We start from the raw sequence: 20,121 nt of genomic DNA on the forward strand, positions 1-20,121 counted from the left end.
CAGTGTGCCTCAGTGGGGAGAGTGACAGCCTGCAAATTGAAGGGTCCCTGGTTCAGTTCCCGGCCAGGGCTCATGCCCGGGTTATGGGCTCGATCCCCAGTGGGGAGGGGGGGGGGGGATACAGGAGGTAGCTGATCCATGATTCTCTCTCATCATTGATGTTTCCATCTCTCTCCCTCTCCCTTGATCTCTGAAATCAATAAAAACATATTTTAAAAAAACACACTGTGTTTCAATACAAAAGTTTAAATTGAAATTTTTTCTCCTGCTACTAACATGTTCCCATGATAACCCTGCATCTGGAGGTGCCATCAACAATGACAGTCTCCCTGGTACTGATTGCATCAATAATGGAAACCGCAAGGGTACTGGCTGCCTCAATAATGCCCTACAGAGGCCGCTGGGTCTAGTGGGAATAACACGTTCTTGCGATACCCCTGCGCCTCGCTGTATGGACTGTCTGCCTCCATAATGGTGTCATCCAAGGAACTGGCTGCCGCAATCATAGCGACTGCCGGGTTACCGGCTGCCTCAGGAAAGGAGACCTGTCGGGTACTGGCTGCCTTGGTAACGACGGCCTCCCCAGGACTGACTGCTCCAATCATGGCAGCCTCTAAGTTCCGGACTGACATAGTGAACGCGCAGGTTCACCACGTCACTGCAGCAGCCAAGGCCTCCCTTTGCAGGGCTGGGACAGGAAGGGATGCAAAAGCCAGACCCGTGACTTCAGTCCATCCAGGGAAGGAATAATTGCACCCTGGACAGCCTCGATGATTTTGTAGGGTTTTCTGTGAATTATTGTTGTTGTTGTTTGTTTGTGGTTGTTTTGGGTAGAAGTTTTCATCAAATTCACAGGAGATTACCTAACATTTCAGCACCACGGACAGAAGCACAAGGTGTTATTCTTTGAATGGCCACAAGAGGGAAGCAGAGGATCGTTTTCGCAAAGGAATTGGCTGACAGCTTCCTTTAAGGCAGTGGTTCTCAACCTTCCTAATACCGCCACCCTTTCAAACAGTTCCTCATGCTGTGCTGACCCCCAACCATAAAATTATTTTCGTTGCTACTTCATCACTGTAATGTCGCTACTGTTATGGATCGTAATGTAAATATCTGATATGCAGCATGTATTTTCATTGTTACAAAATGAACATAATTAAAGCGTAGTGATTCATCACAAAAACAATATGTAATTATATATGTGTTTTTCCGATGGTCTTAGGAGACCCCTGAGAAAGGGTCGTTCGACCCCCAAAGGGGTCGCGACCCACAGGTTGAGAACCTCTGGTCTAGCGGTAATCCCTGTTTCCCAGAATGCAACTCCCCTCCTACCTCTTGGTCCTCTCCCTAAGGAGGCGAACACATGCTCCTGGAAGACAGTCCGGGACCTAAATTCCGTCGGGTGGAACAGAGACTCGGTCAGGCCGCAGGAAGGACGCGTCACCCCAACACCTGCCCGGGCTGGGGGCTCCCGGCTCCCCAGGGGTCTCTCAGCGACACCGCAGGAATCCCAGCCCTGGACACCGCGCAGCCGCGCCTTGGCTAAAGGCTTCTTGACAGACACACGCAGGACCCAGGGCAGCCAATCAGCACGGGGGGTTGGGAGCGCGGGGCGGGCTCTTTCCACAGGATTCTGCCCTTGACTGGCAGGAAGGCTCCACCCTGCGACCCGCCCTTTCCGCGTTTCTGACCGCCCATTGGCGGGCAGGGCCCCGTGACCGCAGCACTGATTGGCGGCTGCCGCTGACGTGCTCTGGAGGCGGGAAGCTCCCCCAAGCCCCGCCTCACACCTCCTCAGGGCGGGGGCGTGAGGCCAGGAGCTCGCGGGTTTGAGGGGACCTTGGCCAGGTGCGCAGCGTGGCCTGGAGACGGACAGGAAAACGGGGGCCTCGCGTGGGAACCCCTTTGCCGCCGGCCTTCAACCCCCAGCCGAAGAACCGGGGTGTCCTCCCGAGAGGCACCCACTCTGTCAGCCTCCACGGACCCCAAGTCCGCTAACCCGGAGGACCCCCGGGCTCCGTGCCCAGAGGAACGCTCAATCCCCCAAAGCTCAGACCCAGCACACCCCGAGCCCGGGCTCCCTAACCACGGCACCCCAGAAAGACCAAATCCCCACCTCCGAGACCCGAAACCCTGGAGCCTGTCCCTGAGACCCCAAATCTCTGCGCAGGAGCCCAAATCCTCTCACCCGAGCTCCCCAAGTTTCCTGGCCAGAAAGACCCGGATCCTTTCCAGGGGGGCCCGTCTTCTCAGCCTGTGACGTCTCTGCCCCTTGAGGCGCCTCCTCCCGCGTGCATTGCTCCGGGATCGCGGGTGCCATTCCTGAACCTGGTTCCTCCCGGCACAGCCCCCACCATTCCTCAGGGCGCCTCCACCCCCACCCCCAGTGCCCCCAGCCCCCCCACTGCGCCCCTCACACCTCCTACCGCGCCCCTCACCCCCCCACCGCGCCCCTCAGTCCACCCTGACCGCGCCCCTCAGTCCCCCCCCACCGCACCCCTCAGTCCCCCCCAACCGCGCCCCTCAGACCCCCCTGACCGCGCCCCTCAGTCCCCCCACCGCGCCCCTCAGTCCCCCCTGAACGCGCCCCTCAGTCCCCCCCCCGACCGCGCCCCTCAGACCCCTCTGACCGCGCCCCTCAGACCCCCCCCGACCGCGCCCCTCAGACCCCCCCCTGACCGCGCCCCTCAGTCTCCAAATGGGGAAATGAGTACACCTTGACTTAAGAATTTTTGGGGAAAATGAGTGCATGCTGGGAACAGTGCCCATAGTCAACATCTGCACTTTTCTCTGAGAAGATGGGGGCCTGGTCTGAAAGGCACAGGCAGAGAGTACTGAACCCATCCATCAGTTCTTAAATCAAGATGTTTAAATTATGTTATTTTTTCATTAAGTATAAGTGAATATGTCCATACATAGAATATATTTGCGAAGTGTGAACAATTTACACACTCAACACATTCTAAAGTTATTTCTCTGTGACACAAGCTATGATACATTAAAATGGTGTTGATAGACTTTTTACTAACTTGGACGTAGACAATTTGGCCCTCATGTGAGTACACGCAGGCATTTAAAAGACATGAACATTTTGGTTTCATACTTTAATAGCTTGTACGTTTTTGTTTTTATTTCTGAATTTACCATGTACTTTATTGTTTAAAAACTTTTAATATGGGTCGTATTTTATCCTTTCCCTTAAGTCTGGAAGATACTTCTTCCCAGAATAAATATTTCAAAGGGATCCAATAGTTAGACTTTTCAATATACTTTTATTTGTATTTAACTTGATTAATAAATGACTTTTTAAATGTGAAAAAATAATATGCCTTCAATGTCATTAAAACTTATTAAATGTATGCACAAACCCACAAAGTCATTTTTCTTTTTTTAAAAATTTTTTAAATTAAATCTTTATTGTTCAGATTTTTTTTTTAAAAAAATGGTGAATTCTGACCAGAAACAACTCTTATTTGGTCTGCAGTGGCGTCAACATGAAAAGCATCAGATTAATTGATGACAAAATTTAAAAGATCTATCCCAAATCTACTTCAAGATAAAACCTTTCCAGATACTTTAGAAAAGCACTTAGTCCTACAGGATGCAGTGATCAAGGCCTCATTTTCAGACCATGACTACCTTATGGTAAAAGTTGGAAACATGACTTGTCATTTCACACAATCTCCAGTTCTCGGAGTTGTTAACGATTGCTCATGCTTGATGACTTTCAACCACTTTCTGGCGATTGCTGATACACTTCGATCTCGTGTGCATCTGCTTGCTGCTGCCTTGGTTGAGGACATGCTACAACAATGGCCTTCTAGCTTGGCCGACAAGATTAAATTATTTCTTGCTGCTATGGATGAGGCTGCAAAAAAACTTTCGCATGATACTTAATTTGATGCTATGAAATCCCTTTATCTTACTCTATTGGCAAAGTCTTACAATTTCACAAGGAAGCAATAGCGTCTTCGTTTCACAATGTTACCTTCCAGGCAGTTTCTGTGTTACCTTCGCAATTAATAAATATGCTCTCAGATTTGTCAACCTCTGGTGCTGAAAACAGCTCAAGTGCCATTTGAGGATAAAAGTGTTTTTTTCTTTCCAGGAATAGATATTTCTTCTGGAAGCAAACAATAATTCACAAGAATGAGGCAAGAAATATCTGACTCTTCCTGACTAGGAGAAGTTGGAAAGGAAGTTCTCCATGCCTCTCCGGCAGAATACATCCGAGGACATGTAAAGAAACATGCGATGTGGCCTCCTGTGAGAAGGAATTGGCCATGAGCAGAAGCTCAGAGAGCCCAGCGCAAAAATGCAGCTATCAAATCTTTCTGGACTGTCAGGCATAGGGATCCACTTGTTTCCAAGTCTAGCACTCTTCAGGTCATCAGAGATGATGAGGTTGAGGTGGGCAGTTTCTGCATCCAGAATCACATTAACTGCAGAGAGAATTAGAATACCTAGCGGGGAGTCAATGGGCAACATCCCCTCAGGTTCACCCCACCTCCAAAAAACATGGACAGGAATCCATCAGGCCAAGACCACTCGCCTTGATCTGGCACTTACTGGCATGTGCCTGAGATTCAATCAGTTCTGGAACTACAGAGAAAAAAGAGATGAGGGGGGAAATCCTGAGCATTCCCATTCAGAGGGCTAAGTCTACCTGGATCCCCACAACAAGGAAAGACAAGAACCCATATGCTCAGGACCTGACTCCTCTGCTTGGCTATAACCCCATTCCTCCCAGGCACCAGGGCCTCTCTGGTCTGATGGGTTGATCCAGTGAAAGGAGTTTCCCACAGAACCTGTGAGGGCCTGTTATTACCTTTCTCTTGCCTCTGTTGGAGGCTGAAGGCAGAGTCAGAAGACTATGAGAGATGGAGAAGCGATGCCTGGGGGCTCTGGGCTACATGGATCTCTGGGAGGAAGGGAGCAGCACCTTCTATCTTCCCCCAAGCCCACCTACCTGAGAAATGCTTCATGCTCTTCTCCGCAAACTCTGATTTCTGGTGGATCAGATGGATCTTCTCTTTCACCACTAGAGGGGTGGCCCATGGCTCAGGGACAGTCACTGTCTTGACTCTAGAGATAAAAGACTATTGTCCAGAGAGGGCTGGAGCATGGAGTGGACCAAGCTCACATAAAATGGAGGGAGGTGCAGCCTCCACAGGGCACACCCAGCCCCGCCTGGGCTTTGCAGAAAAAAATTCCTCTTTGGACTTCAAGTTTTAAACATTGGTCCTAACTTCGACCATGAATTTGCATCACCTGGGGAGTTTTTATTTTTTTTAAATCTATTTTTATGTATTTCAGAGAGGAAGGGAGAGGGAGAGAGAGATGGAAACATCAATGATGAGAGAGAATCATTGATCAGCTGCCCACAACCTGGGCATATACCCTGACCGGGAATTGAACCATGACCTCCTGGTTCATAGGTCAACACTCAACCACTGAGCCAAGCCAGCCAAGCTCACCTGGGGAGTTTTTAAAAGCACTGATGTTAAAACCACGAGTTTTAATAATAGCCTTAAAATGCTTCTGATATTTAAATGCTCAGCCCAGAATTATCTATGTCAAATTAATTATACTTCCTCAGTCATTTTCTTTCTATTGAAATAAAATGATAATAGAGGAGGGAAAAAAAACACACACAATGAAATACTACTCCATACCCATTAGTATGGCTGTTGTTAAAAAAAAAAAATAGCCCTGCCAGGTAGCTCAGTTGGTTAAAGTGTCATCCCAATATATTAAGGTTGTGGGTTTGATCCTTGGTCAGGGCATGTGCAAAAATCAACCAAGGTATACATAAATAAGTGTAACAACAAATCAATGTTTCTCTCTCCCCTATGCTGCCTCTCTAAAATCAATCAATAAAAACAATTTAAAAAGAAAAAAGAGGGGGCAGGGCTCCCTCCCTAAGAACTGGGAGCTCGCCACAGCGGGCAGGCCTCGGGGCTTGGGGAAGAACAGGCTGTAGACTAGAAGCACTGAGCCACCGATGGGTTGTCCTAAACTGCAGTTTCACTGGTTCCCTGAGAGAACAAAGCACCCCCCATACAACCTGGCTCACTGAAGTCAGGACGCCCTCCTGAAAGGCCCTTGCCCTCCCCTCCTGACTCCACACGTCCACCACCTCTCCTCTGAAAGGCCGCCCCCCCAGCACCGGTCCCTGTCTCCTCAGTCACAGCACTCAGCTGCCCCTGACGCTGTGGGACACGGCCCACAGCAGGTGCTGGTTTGGCCCTGCAGGCCCGGGAGCCATGCAGGCTCCAGTGAGGGGCCCCACAGACAAATGCCACTCCCACTCCAAGTCCCGGTCGAGTCTGGGTGGCTTTAAAAACTCCTCTCAGCCTTTCCTGCAATTGGAGCCAATTGTCCAGAAGAGCAGGAGACTGCTGTCTGCTCCTGAAATAGCCCATTAACCTAAAGAGGGAGGGAGCCCCAACAGTCCTTTAACCAATGAGGGGGGCTAAAAATAGCCTTTTCCGTGGGAGAGGCTGGGACAAAGAAGGAACGGTCTGGGCAGCAACTGGGGAGGGTTCCAAACTTGAGCATCTCATGGCTGCCCAACCTGGCTGCCACCTACTGGACTGGGGCATCAGCCCTGCGGGGTCACAGCACGAGCTGTGGGCTCAGCCTCTGCGGTCTCGATGTGGAAGGGCCTGGATGGCTGGTCCCCTCCTGCTGACCTTTAGTCAAAGCAGCACTTACTGAAGCTCCCCAAATTCTCCTGTCGTTGCCTCCCCACCCTCTGTAATCTCCTCCCTCTCACCACTGAGAAAATGGAGGCGTGAAGCAATTAGGTGATGATTAAGTCAGGCACCCAAGTCCATGTCATTGACAGGACAGACCCGGGCTCCACAGCCTGATTCCAGTGTGCACAGGTGGACTAGCCACAGCTCAGGTGTCCCCTCTGGGAGCCCTCCCTGGGCCCACCTGCCTTGTGCTCTGGTCCCGAGGGCCTGGAGAGAAACAGGCTAAGACACATATGTCCACCATCACCTCCTCCCTTCGGGGCTCCGAGACGCGGCTCCTCCCTGACCTGGGGATGCCGCCTGGCTCTCTTTTAGCTGCTGCCCCTCCCACACCTGACTTCCCACTCTGCCAGGTCTCTGCTGAAGGGCACCTGAAGAGGCAGTTCCCCACCCTTCACCTGCCTCAGCTGTGCCGAGAACAAAGGAGACCGCCCTCCACCTGCCTCTCCTGGCACCAAAGGGACAAAGGCTTGTTCTAATCTTCCTTAGGCCACTTGCTGTCCAGCCAGCCATCTGCTGTCAGCCAAGGTCAAGCCTTTGTGCCAGCCAGGAGCACGTGGAAAGCTGGGACTGATACCCCACAACCTGGGGCATTTCACCATGGCATTTATAGCATCTAATTCCTCTCATATGCCACTTTACAGCTGTGTCCCTGCCCCTCACCTTTCCGGGAAGGCGCTAGAAACAAATCTGAATGTCTCTGGAGCCCCACCTCCTGTCACCCTGGTGGCTGAGCTGGTCTCAAGATGGCCCAACCAGAGAGCAGGCTGACGCCAGCCAGCCCTGGGCTCCCTTGCTAACACAGCTGCAGGCCAGGATGCTGGTCTAGTCACATGGTTCTTAGGTGCTCCGGACTTCCACCCCAGAATGCACACTGCATCCCAGAATGAAGCCCGGCCCTATGCAGGGCCCCTCCTGCTGGAACTGGAACATCCACGCCGTCCTTGGGCAGGATTAGGAGGAATGGGGATGATGTGGCATCCCCTCACAAACCCTGCTTTCTGTCAACACACCAATGGTGTGCGCCGTGACCTCTGCCATCAGCATCTAACAGGTTTAGGCTCCACTGGCTTCAACTACAAACCACAAAGTTCACCCAAAGCCACCCTCCAGAGAGAAGTCCACTTACGCCAATGGTAAACTTGAATTTGAATGGTGGCCCCTCAAAGAAGGTGGCACAGTTATCGTCACTGCCTGTCACCAGCCAGTATGGCCTGGTCTGCTTGATGTCCATGCTGTTGATGACTTTGTTGTGTCCCGTGATCTCGCCCACAGAAGAGCCACTGTCCCACAGGAAGACAGCTCCAAACATTTATCCAACGAGAGGAGCCACAGGAAAAATAATCAGTCCTGCAAAGCTGGATGAGACACAGGAAGCTGAATGTTCAATTCAGCCCCGGCTCATGACCACACTTCACACTCCCATCCACACTCCCATCCAAATCACACACTGACGACATTGCGATTTGGGCTCTACACAGTATTTGTCGAAAGCATGGAGACCACGTGTCTGCGGAAGGGGCTGGAGGTCCGTGCTTGTGTGGCCCAGGGCCAGCAAGCCTCCCTGAGAAAGCATCTGACAGGGGACCAGTTTTATGGTTAGTTTCCTTACTGGGCAGGACCACAAAATACACCTGCCATCCCCTCTGAGGGGAGATGATGCCTTGCTTTTGGCTGGCATTCTGTGAAAACGTATTGTTTTGGTTACTATTTGAAATCTAATGAAAAAGAAATTGTTAAGATCAACAAGAATGATTTGAAAGCCCAGCTGGTGCGGTTCAGTGCTTGAGCATCGACCCATGCACCAAGAGGCTGCCGGTTCAATTCCTGGTCAGGGCACATGCGCGAGTTGCATACGGGTGTGCAGGAGCAGCTGATCAATGATTCTCTCTCATTGATATTTCTAGCAGCTGATCGATGATTCTCTCTCATTGATATTTCTACCTCTCTCTTCTTCTCCCTACCTCTCTCACTCAAATCAATAAAAAAATGTATATATATATATATATATATATATATATATATATATATATATATATGTATATGTATATATATATACACACACACACATATACATACACTAGAGGCCAGGTGCACAAAAATTTGTGCACTGGAGGGGGGTTCCCTCAGCCCAGCTTGCCCCCTATCACATACTGGGAGCCCTCAGGGGATGTCCTACTCCCTGGTCCCTGCTCCCCTTGGGGAGCGGGCCTAAGCCACAGTCTGGCCTCCCTTTTTGGGAGGCGACCGGATTGGTCAGGGGAAGGCATCAGCCCCATTACCCCGCTGTTGCAAATACTGCCAGTCCCCGGAGCCACCAAGGTGTTTTTATCAACACGGACTCCAGTCCCTTCACCATGAAAAAATGACAACTTTCTTTAGGCATTTTCAAGATGTGTCTTTCATAGGATATGACATTTCTTTATTATATTTTTTATCCTCATCTGAGGATATGTTTCCATTGATTTTTAGAGAACGTGGAAGAGAAAGTGAAAGACAGAGAGTAACATCAAAGTGAGAGGAACACTTTGATTGGTTGCCTCCTGCATGAACCCTGACCTGGGCCCAGGCCAGGGAGAAGCCTGCAACTTAGGTACATGCCCTCAGTCAGAATTGAACCCAGACCCAGCAGTGGGCAGGCTGAGGCATTATCCACTGAGCAAAACCAGCTAGGACAGGATATGCCATTTCTTAACCCTATAGCAGCGGACCTTCCTTTTTTTCTCCAGGAGTGCGGTAAAAAAAAAAAAACCCTAGATCACCTATTTGGATTCTTATTACCCAAGTTACTAAGAATATTACCAGTGGCATACAGGAAGCTAAGCCAATGAGCCCTCAGAAAAGGTGTTTCCTCTGTAGTTCACACCAATTGCCAGCTTGGCCCCTGCCCAGGCCTAAAGCCTTTGGCAGAGTCATTAGACCTGGGCAGGGGACCTCCAGCTCCCTCAATCATTGGCTCAACCACTGCTCCCCATGATCACTGGCTCTGCCCCTCTCCCCGCCATTGCCAGCTCCCTCCCTGCTCCCCGCAATCGTTAGCTCTGCCCCTGCACAGGCCTAATGCCTCTGGCCAAGGCCTTATGCATGGGCAGGGGACACCCAGTCCCACCATCGCCGGCTCCGCCCCTGCTACTCCCAATTGCTGGAACCGCCCCTAACCAGACCTAACACCTCTGCCGGGGCATTAAGCCTGGGCAGGGGACCCCCAGCTCCCACCTTGGTCAGCTCCTGCCCTGCTACTCGTGATCCCTGGCGTGATCCCTGGCAACGCCCCTGCCCAGAACTAACACCTCTGGCCAAGGAGTTAGGCCTGCGCAGGGGACCCCCAGCTGCCCACGATCTCTGACTCCGCCCCTGCTCACTGCGATTGCTGGCTCAGCACCTGCCCAGGCATAATGCCTCTGACCTAGGTGTTAGGGCTGGGAAGGGGATCCCCCGCTCCCATTGCTGGCTTCGCCCCTGCCACTGGACCCCGCCATCTCAGGAGCCCCACCGGGCAGCACAAGTTCCGCTATGAAACGAGTGGCCCACGTCTAGGAGTTTTACTGTGGCCTTTTTTCCTTGTGGCTTGTCCCGGCCCCACCCGAGCCTGTGTAAATATGTATGGTCCCCTGTTCAACGCAGAAAACGGCGATGCCGCCCCGCGAGGCATGGAGATGGAGCCTTGCGCACCTCCTTGGGCACCTGACCCATCTCCCAAGTCCTCCCGAAGCCCCGGGAATCGCTTCGGCCGGCCAGTGGCGCCCTCTACTGGTCCTGGAGCGGTGATGCTTTCAGTCCTGGGGGCGGCTGATTGGTGGAGCGGGCGGCCTGCTGATTTGGCTCCTTCCACCACGCTCCCGGGCTATAAAAGAAAGCAGGGTCCTCTTGGCAGAGCTTCTCAGCTCCAGGCTGTGGTCGTCGTCGTCGTCATCCTCGTCGTCCTCATTCTCCCAGGGAGCTTTCACGGGAGAGATTTTGCGAATACCCAGTCCCTGGACATAGAAGCCGCTAAGCACCTGGCTAGCACCTGGCTAGGCTGCTGATCCACGGAACGCTGTCTCCGTGTCATTTCTTCTTTGGCGACTCCATCCACACCTTTGGGAACCCCTGGACCTGCTGCCGCTGGACCCCGCCATCTCGGGAGCCGCACCGGGCAGAACAGACAGGAAGAACTGGTCTTCGCAGTTTCCGGGCCTGTTCTCCCCGTTCTGAGACTAGAGGCGAAGGGAGAGCAAGGTGAGAGAAGCGCGGAGCATTCGGGTGGGGAAGCGTCCGGGAGCCTCGGCGGTGGCGGCAGCGGCGGCGGTGGTGACAGGCCACCAAGGCCTCAGGCCGCTTGGTGGTGAGGCCGTGCCGGTTTGGTGGTGAAGCAGTGCCCCTTGATTCTGGGCATGGTTTAGGGATGGATGGAGCGCTGGACATATAGAGGAAGAAGCTGTGGATGATGAATTGAAAAGCTACACATAGAAACCTTTTGTGAACAGAAAGTTCCTCCCTTCAGACATCACATTGTCGAAGATTGTCAAGTCAGCAGTTGGAAACTTTGATTTAAATCATGGGGAACATTGGGGCTGTACATATATGCATGTGTAGGTTCACCGTTCCATATGGTGATGTTTGAATTTGCAGAGATGAGATCACCAATAGAATTTGTTTGGACAAACGGAAGGGACAGATGATGGAACTCTGAAAGGCGAATTTGAGTGAACAGAGAAGGAAAAGCCTGCAAAGAAAAAAAAAAAAAAAAGGTTAGTCAGAGAAGTAGAAAGAGAAAGATGGGACTTGTGTCTTATGAGCAGAGGAACAAGAGAATCTCAGAACATTGAGTTTCATTGTCAAAACCATTTGCAAGATCAAGTAAGACTGGTACAGTAAGTTCTCACTTAACATCATTGATAGGTTCTTGGAAACTGTGACTTCAAGTGAAACAATGTATGTAATGGCACACACAAGCTAATTAGTAAAATTCTGTGGCACACCAAAAATATTTATATTTTTTGTCAATCTGACAAAAAGAAAACAGGTATAATTTTGGTTCATTCACACCAGACAGCTATTGTTGTGTTGGCTGTTGTCATTTTTAAAAATTTGTTAATCTAAAGGAAAAGAGGTTAGTGTCCCGACTAAATAGTCAGGTGCTTCACATTTTCAAAATTCTTGCAGCATACCAGCGTGCTTTTGACGGCACATGGGCTGAAAATCGCTGCCATAGGCTAACTGATACACGCAAGAATTAAGTTGTAATGGCATCTTAGGAACGTTATAACTAAACAACATTAAATGAAACGGTACTCAGAGACCTGCTGTAAATGGTTTTGACAAAGAGGTCAGTAGAAGTCAAAACGAAACTATTTTTAAAAATCTGGCTTTGATCAGAATAAAAAAGGCTATGACTATTGTTAGGTTAGATGGCTCAGGAGGCGGCGCAAGAAATAGAGAGTCCAGTGAATCAGAAAAGAAAGAAAAGGAAAAGGTTTATTTCTGCATCCCCAGGAGACCCATGTACCCCAAGGACAGGGCACGTGGATTCACACCAACAGGGAGGGGGAGCTTTTTTTATACTGCAGTTGGGTGAGGGGCAGGGACATGAGCTGAGGAATTCTCTGCCGCAGGGGATGGGCGGGGGTATTCAGAAAGAAGTCAGTATCTGTGTGGGGGTATGTGGATTAAGGGAGAAGAAGCCAGTATCTGTGTCTGGCACGTTGATCTGTGAGAAATTCCAGGGGAAGTCCATTGTCTCATCACATGTTTGCATGTATCTGATCCTGGGCTCTCTCCGACCTAACAACTATAGATTAGTCTTTAGAGATATTTGGTGGTAAAGTGAAGGAGAAAGGTAAATTACTTTGAGCATGATTGTAGGCTTAGGGGAAGGAGAAAACTAAGCAACCGTTGAGTGGCAGGAGGTCCCAAAGTCAATGGGGTGGGGTAGAGAAGTCTCCAGAGAAGACTGTTTTAAAGGTGTCTGCTCTTCTAAGGGAGGTCCACAGACGGGTAGCATCAGCAGCACCTGGGAACTTGCTAGAGATGCAAAATCTCAGGGCAAATTGCAGGTGTAATGAAGCAGAATCCACATTTTAACAAGATCCCCAGGTGATCATAGCTTGTAACCCTCACAACAAGCGGTGAGATGGGCATTGCTGCTCCCGTTTTTACCAATAATGAGACTAAGGCTTCAAGAAGTTGCCTGAGATAGCACAGCTGATTAGCAGCTGAGCCAACATTCAATCCCAGCACTTTCTGACTCCAATGCTCCTTTCAAAAGGTAGAAGAGTAAGTTCAGAGAAGTTTTTGCTTTCACTCCATTCAGAATTGTTTCAGATGCTAGAACGCCGCCAGCGATCAATCACAGATCTGCAGCTCTAGTGCCGCCGCTGTGTTTGTTGAGACTGGGACGCTGGCATCCCTCTCTGAGCCCTTGGCTTACTCGCCAGAAATCACCTTGGCAGGGTTGAACTTCACTTCCCAGCAAACCCTGCGGCTTCCTATCGCGAGAGGCATGACGAGAACCTCGCTGCTCTCTCTTCTGGAGTGGAGGGTCCCAGCAGAGGCGGGACACGTCCCAGCACAGCGTAAAGGGCGCGCGGCATCCTGGGATATGTAGTCTGGCTGGAACCAGAGCGCCCCCTCAAATGAATGGGGTCGGGGCTGACAGTGAACTACAGCTCCTCTGGCCGGGAGCGTTGGTGGCGGCGCCGGGCAGAGCGGCGCTCCGGGAAGGGACGAAGTTCTGTGCCACCGCCGAGGTAGTGGTCTAGGCGGGCGCTTTCTCCGCGCGCGCTCCCCTTCCCCGCGCCCGCTCTTCGCGGTGGGCTTGGTGTTCGCTGGCTGCTGCAGTAACGTGATCTTCCTGGAGCTCCTGGTCATGTGAGTGCCCCCCTCGGTTCCCGGGGCTGCACCGAGAAAGCCGTCCGCACGCGTCGCGGGGTCAGCTCTGCGCTCCTGGAACCCTGAGAGTCCACTCCTTCATCCTGCGCTCCGCCCGCTGTCCCACCAAATAGTTTCACAGCATCTCTCGCAGAAACACTCGGGGTGTTGTTGACATCACCCCCTTTCCACACACCGGGGGATTGAATCCGGGGAGATTTCTCACGTGACTGGCCTCAGGTTGGCAGGAGCTTGTGGCAGACCCCAAGGTTCCTTTAGCTCTTTTCTCGGGTAATAATGCCACGTTTGGCTAAAGCAAAGCTTTTCGACTTATAATGCAGTCTGGTTTTGCACACACTGCAAAGAAAGTGTCATGTGTATTAAAGTGCCTCCAAAGCATTTGTTTTGCAATCCTTACTGATCAGATGGCCATGAGGACTTCGCTGAAACATTACCTCTCAGTGATGTAGGTGAATCAGTTCTTATTTATGTATATGGTCCGTCTGATTGACCTAAGAGAGCATTTATAGCTTTAAGATATTAGTCTTTAAATTGGGAGGCATGTATTTTGAGACCTAACTTTCTAAATTAAGATTGGGGGAGTGGATAAAAACAGCTGTGGTACATTTATACAGTGGAATACTACTTGGCTGTAAAAAAAGAAGAAAATCTGACCTTTTGCAACAGCATGGATGGACCTGGGGAGTATTATGCTAAGTCAAATGAGCCAGTCAGAGAAAGACAAATACCATATGATCTCAGGTATATGTGGAATATAATCAACACAAGCATAGGTACATAACAGATTGACAGCTGTCAGAGGGGAGGAGAGTTGAGGGCTGGGTGAAAAAAGGTGAAGGGATTAAGAAAATATATATATGACACATAGGCAGGAACAACAGTATGGTGATAGCCAGGTGGAAAGGAGGGGTTGGGAGGTAGAAGTGGGCAAAGAAGAGGTAAGTGGGAACAGAAATATACTTGACTTTGGGTGGTGAGTGCAGGATGCAGGTGGTGTTTTTATTTAGTTGTACACTTGAAACCTGTATGGTTTTATTAACCAGTGTCACCCCAGTAAATTCAATTAAAAGAGAAAAAAAGAATGGGGGTTCCAAATGGAAGCTTCCAGTGGTGAGCAGGAGGTACTACACACAGATGTCAAATTTTAATGTTGCACACCTGAAACTTATGCAATGTTAGCTAAAAGAAAGAGAGAGAGAGAAGAAAAGAAAAGAAAAAGAGAAGAAAAGAAAAGGAAGAAAAGAAAAGAATGGCTTCACCAAAGGGAAACTAGGATGGCATGCAAATAATGTTGAGTAATAATGTGCAACGTTCAGTGGGTGCAAACTGTTACAGAAAAAGCACCAGGTGTCCTGAAAAAGGCTCAGGACTGAAAAATCTCGAAATTATGAACTTCATTCTTGGTTCTGTCATACCCAGGTTGGGTGACCTTTTCAAATCATTTCGCTTCTCTGGACCTCCTCCTCCTGCTGTAAAAATGCTACTTATGGCGCTATCTACCATCATGTTTCTGAGTCCACACGTTATCTCCATTGACCCTCAGGACAATATGTGTCCAGTATAGGTCAAGAATTATAATGTCTGTTTTACTGAAAATGGAACAGTTCCCAAGAAGTTAGATCGTCTTTTACTTCTTGTAAGTGGCAGAGACAAAACTGGAATCCAGGGTATCTAAACTCCTAGTCCAGTGGTTCTCAACCTGTGTGTTGCAAACAATGAAAATACATCCTGCATATCAGATATTTACATTACGATTCATAACAGTAGCAAAATTACTGACGTAGCAATGAAAATAATTTTATGGTTGGGGGTCACCACAACATGAGGAACTGTATTAAAGGGTCGCGGCATTAGGAAGGTTGAGAACCTGTTAATTTTGAACTTGAGCAGCCTATAGGTTTTGGTCACCCAGTTTCTCATGTGGTGCTCACTAAAAATGTATTTTATTTTCCTGATACCATTGATTAAGCCATTCTGAAGCAACCAGTTTATTTAAGGTAAACTCTGTGTGGGGTTAATTTTTGCAGTTATTGAGCTTGAAATTTTGCTATGCAGACAGTGTTGATAAAGATCTGTCATTTGTCACTCTTTTCTTTTTAAAGGATAAAGTATTTAAAAAAAAAAGAATAGTTTATTGATTTTTAGAGAGAGAGGAACATCGATATGAAAGTGCAACATCGATCAGCTGCCTCCTGCACGCTCCCCACCGGGGGTCCAGCCCAAAACCTGGGTATTGCCTTGACCTCAAATCTGACCGGCAGCTTTGTGGTGCACAGGAGGAGGCCCAATGAAATGAGCCACACTGGGCAGAGCCATTTGTCGTTCTTGAGAGTAGGTGGCGAGGGATATAGCAATGTATCCTGCTGTAAGCTGGTACATTTCAAAGGAAGGTTACTTTGGAAATCATTTTTTTAAATGATTTCTGTTCTTTTCTTTTCTTTTTTTAATTTATCTGTATAGTTGAAAGTATTATACACGTCCCCCTTTTTTCCACATTGACCCCCACCCCAGGCCTTCACTGCACTATTGTCTGTGTCCATGGGTTATGCAGATATGCATAGAAGTTCTTTGGTTCATCTCTTCCCACCCTCCACCCCCTCTAACACCCTGCCTTCCCTCTGAGATTTGTCGATTCGTTCCATGCTTCTATGCCTCTGGATCTGTTTTGTTCATCAGTTTATTTTGTTCATTACATTCCACATATGAGTGAGATCATGTGATGCTTGTCTTTCTCTGACTGGCTTATTTGGCTTAGTATAATACTCTCCAGGTCCCTCCATGCTATACCAAAGGGTAAGACATCTTTCTTTTTTACTGCTGCATAGTATTCCATGGTATAAATGTACCACAGCTTTTTTTATCCACTCATCTAACTTGGGCTGTTTCCAGATCTTCGCTATTGTAAATTGTACTGCTCTGAACATAGGGGTACATACATTCTTTCTGATTGGTGTTTCAGGTTTCTTGGGATATATTCCTAGAAGTGGGATCACTGGGTCAAATGGCAGTTCCATTTTTAATTTTTTGAGGATACTCCATACTGTTTTCCACAGTGGCTACACCAGTCTGCATTCCCACCAGCAGTGTCCTAGGATTCCCTTTTCTCCATGGCCTCATCAGCACTTGTCCTTTGTTGATTTGTTAATGATAGCTATTCTGACAGGTGTGAGGTGCTACCTCATTGTTGTTTTAATTTGCATCTCTCTGTTGATTAGTGACTGAGCATTTTTTCATGTGTCTCTTAGCCAGCTTTATGTCCTCTTTGGAAAAGTGTCTATTTAGGTCTTTGCCCATTTTTTAATTGGATTATTTGGAAGCTATCTATGAATTTAATGCAATTCCTTTAAAATACCAATGGCATATTTCACTGATCTAGAACAAATATTCCAAAATCTATATGGAACCAAAAAAGACTATGAATAGCTGCAGCAATCATGAGAAAGAAGGACAAAGTGGTAGGGATCACAAGACCAGATCTCGAGTTATACTACAAAGCCACTGTGCCTCAAAACAGCCTGGTCCTGGCACAAGAACGGGCATATAGATTAATGGAACAGAACAGAGAACCCAGAAATCGACCCAAGCCATTATGCTCAATTAATATTTGACAAAGGAGGCAAGAGCATATAATGGAGTAAAGATAGTTTCTTCAATAAGTGGTGTTGGGAAAATTGGACAAATACATGCAAAAACATGAAACTAGGCCACCAACTTACACCATACACAAGAATGAAGTCAAAATGGATAAAAGACTTAAATGTAAGTCATGAAACCATAAAAATTCTGCAAGAAACCATAGGCAGCAAAATATTAGATACCTCTCGTAACATGTTTGCTGATAGATGTCCTAAGCCTTAGGCAAGGGAAACAAAGGAGAAAATAAACAAATGGGACTACATCAAATAAAAAGCTTCTGCACAGCAAAAGAAATCACCAACAAATGAAAAGGGAGCCCACTGCATGGGAGAACATATTTGCCACAGATATATATGGTAAGGGGTTAATTTTCAAAATATTTAAAGGACTCATACAACTTAACAAATAGAAATTGATTTTAAAATATAAAAATGTGATAAAATCAGGCCAGCCAAATAAAGATCAGAGAAGAATATTGTCACATTTGTGTTGAATATGCCATTAAATTAAATCTTCTGAAAGGTTGTGTGACGTCAGTTATGCTAGCAGCTGAAGGTCCTCTTTACTAGTTATGAGCACTCGGCTAAATTACTTGATCTCCCTAGTCTGTTTGCTCAACAGTAAAAGTGGGGTGGGGAGGTGATGGCTCCACCTGCCTCAAGTGGATTTGAAGGCGATTCACGTGGTGCAAAGTGTGAAGCACATTCAGGCTTCCCCTCCCCTCTAACAGCTTTTATTTCAGTGCAGGTCTGCCTTGTTTTATGGGTTTGTTCCTGAGAAGTTGTGGATAAATCTAACTTTACGGAATGTTTTCATGCATTATGGAAGCTTCTATTTAGAATGCTTTGAATAATGTGTAAATAAATCGTCACTCATTTATGCCTTTTGTAAACTGAGATTTCTGCATACAGCAGTGGGCTTTCGTAAGGAGAGGGGTACATATATCTGTACTTTATACTTACAAAATACTAAGCTTTCTCCCACCCTAAGAACCAGTTTTTGCCCCTATACAGGAGTGAAGGCAATGTCCCTGGACATGAGCCTGACTGACTGTAGTCTTGGAGATTCCTGCTCAGGAGGATATAGAAATGTTTCTAGGAGACCTGAGCATGAGCTGTACAGGCTGACTAGGATCCTGAATGAAGTCCTCTTGGTTACGTAAGTGAAGATCTCAAAAAGGACATCTGACTGACCAACTGCCTACAGTTTATTAGGAAGGTTGTGTCATAGTTCCAGGAAGAGTGTATCAGAGTGGTCCTTCGTGATGGCCTGGAAGAGTGAAATAAGGCTTGACGTTCTTCTCTGTGAGGTATATTGCTAAATGTATGTGATTCATGGGACATGAAAACTGAGAGGACAGTGGGTAATGGAAATCTATCTCCCTGTTACTCTGAACTGTCAATAGAACAGGTCATAGTGGCCTTTATCTCAGTGGTTTGTGCCTTTTTCTTTTGTCCCTCACTATGCAGGAAGCATCCAGGATGCGGGAACATTGTGACATTTGCACCATTTTTATTTATTGCTGTGGAAGGCTTCCTCTTTGAAGCCAATTTGGGGAGGAAGCAGCCAGCTATCCCAATAAGGTATGTACATTGAAGTCTCTTTTAGCCTTGTTTGTCTTAAAATAACATCACCTAAGAATCCAGAAACACCAGTCAGAAAGAATATATCCACCCCTATGTTCATAGCAGTGCAATTTACACTAGCTAAGATTTGTAAACAGCCCCAGTGCCCATCAGCGAGATGAGCAGATAAAAAGGCTGTGGCACCTTTACACACTGGAATGCTACACAGCTGTAAGAAAAGAAAGAACTCACCATTTGCAACAGTGGGCATGAACCTGGAGCGTATTATGCTAATCTGAATAAGCCAGTCAGAGTAAGATAAGTATCACATTATCTCACACATTTGTGGAACCTAATGAACAAAATAAACCGATCCAGAGGCGTAAAAGCATGCAACAGGCTGACAAACTTCAGAGGGAAAGGGGGGGTGAGGGGTGGAAGGGGAAGATTCTCTGGGGAACTTATATGCATTTATGTATGACCCAAGAACACAGACAATAGGGTGGAAAAGCCTGGGAGAGGTGGGTAATGGGTGGAGGGGGTCAATGGGGAAAAAACACATACAGGACATCTGTAATACTTTCAACGATAAAGAGAAATTTTTAAAAAATTAAGAGCTTTTTCTGGTACTTATATAAAAGGAATATGAGATCCATTTATAAGATTTGTATCAAAGATATTAGTAGAGTTTATATTCATTTTCTGAATTTAATATGTTGTGAAACTCCAGGAGCCTATATTTAGAATAAAATTCCTGCCACAACAACACTTTAAATAACTGTGATAGAGGCAACAGTATATGTGTGTGTGTGTGTGTGTGTGTGTGTGTGTGTGTGTGTGTGTGGTAGGTGGTCAGTTAAAGGCCTAGTGTGATCACCAATTTTTTAAATAGTTATGTACGCTATCCTCATGTTATCACATATGGTAAGAGTGGTCTCATTGTTCCTTTTAAGAAATGAATGGCTTTTGGAAATAGAGGTGGTAGTTGCACAATATTGAGAATGTACTAAATGCCCCTAAATTGTTCACTTTAAAATGGTTGATTTTATGCTATGGGAATTTCACCTCAACTAAAAGAAAGTGATTGGCAAGCTAAGGCAAAATTATTGATTCCAGACCTCTGTCCATTAGTCCATATTTACATAATTGTACTCATGGGGCCAAATAGCAGTTCTTATAATAAACAGTGTATCGAAAACTCAGTATTCTTGCTGTCAGAGACTTGAAATAAATATATAATCCATCCAATTGTGAGTATGTAATAGGATAGTGTCACTTAATCTCTCTGA

The 20,121-nt window shown here is 47.5% G+C and overlaps 1 long non-coding RNA gene across 1 annotated transcript; it reads left to right on the plus strand.

The window, feature by feature from the left end:
* Positions 1-13,193: 13,193 nt before the first annotated feature.
* On the plus strand, positions 13,194-19,108 carry LOC132232316 (uncharacterized). Its single transcript, XR_009452402.1, has 3 exons — positions 13,194-13,610; positions 18,281-18,425; positions 18,737-19,108. It is a non-coding gene; the product is annotated as an uncharacterized LOC132232316 (long non-coding RNA).
* Positions 19,109-20,121: the final 1,013 nt, after the last annotated feature.

The sequence above is a fragment of the Myotis daubentonii genome, chromosome 4 (genome assembly GCF_963259705.1).
Source record: "Myotis daubentonii chromosome 4, mMyoDau2.1, whole genome shotgun sequence".
NCBI lineage: Eukaryota > Metazoa > Chordata > Mammalia > Chiroptera > Vespertilionidae > Myotis > Myotis daubentonii.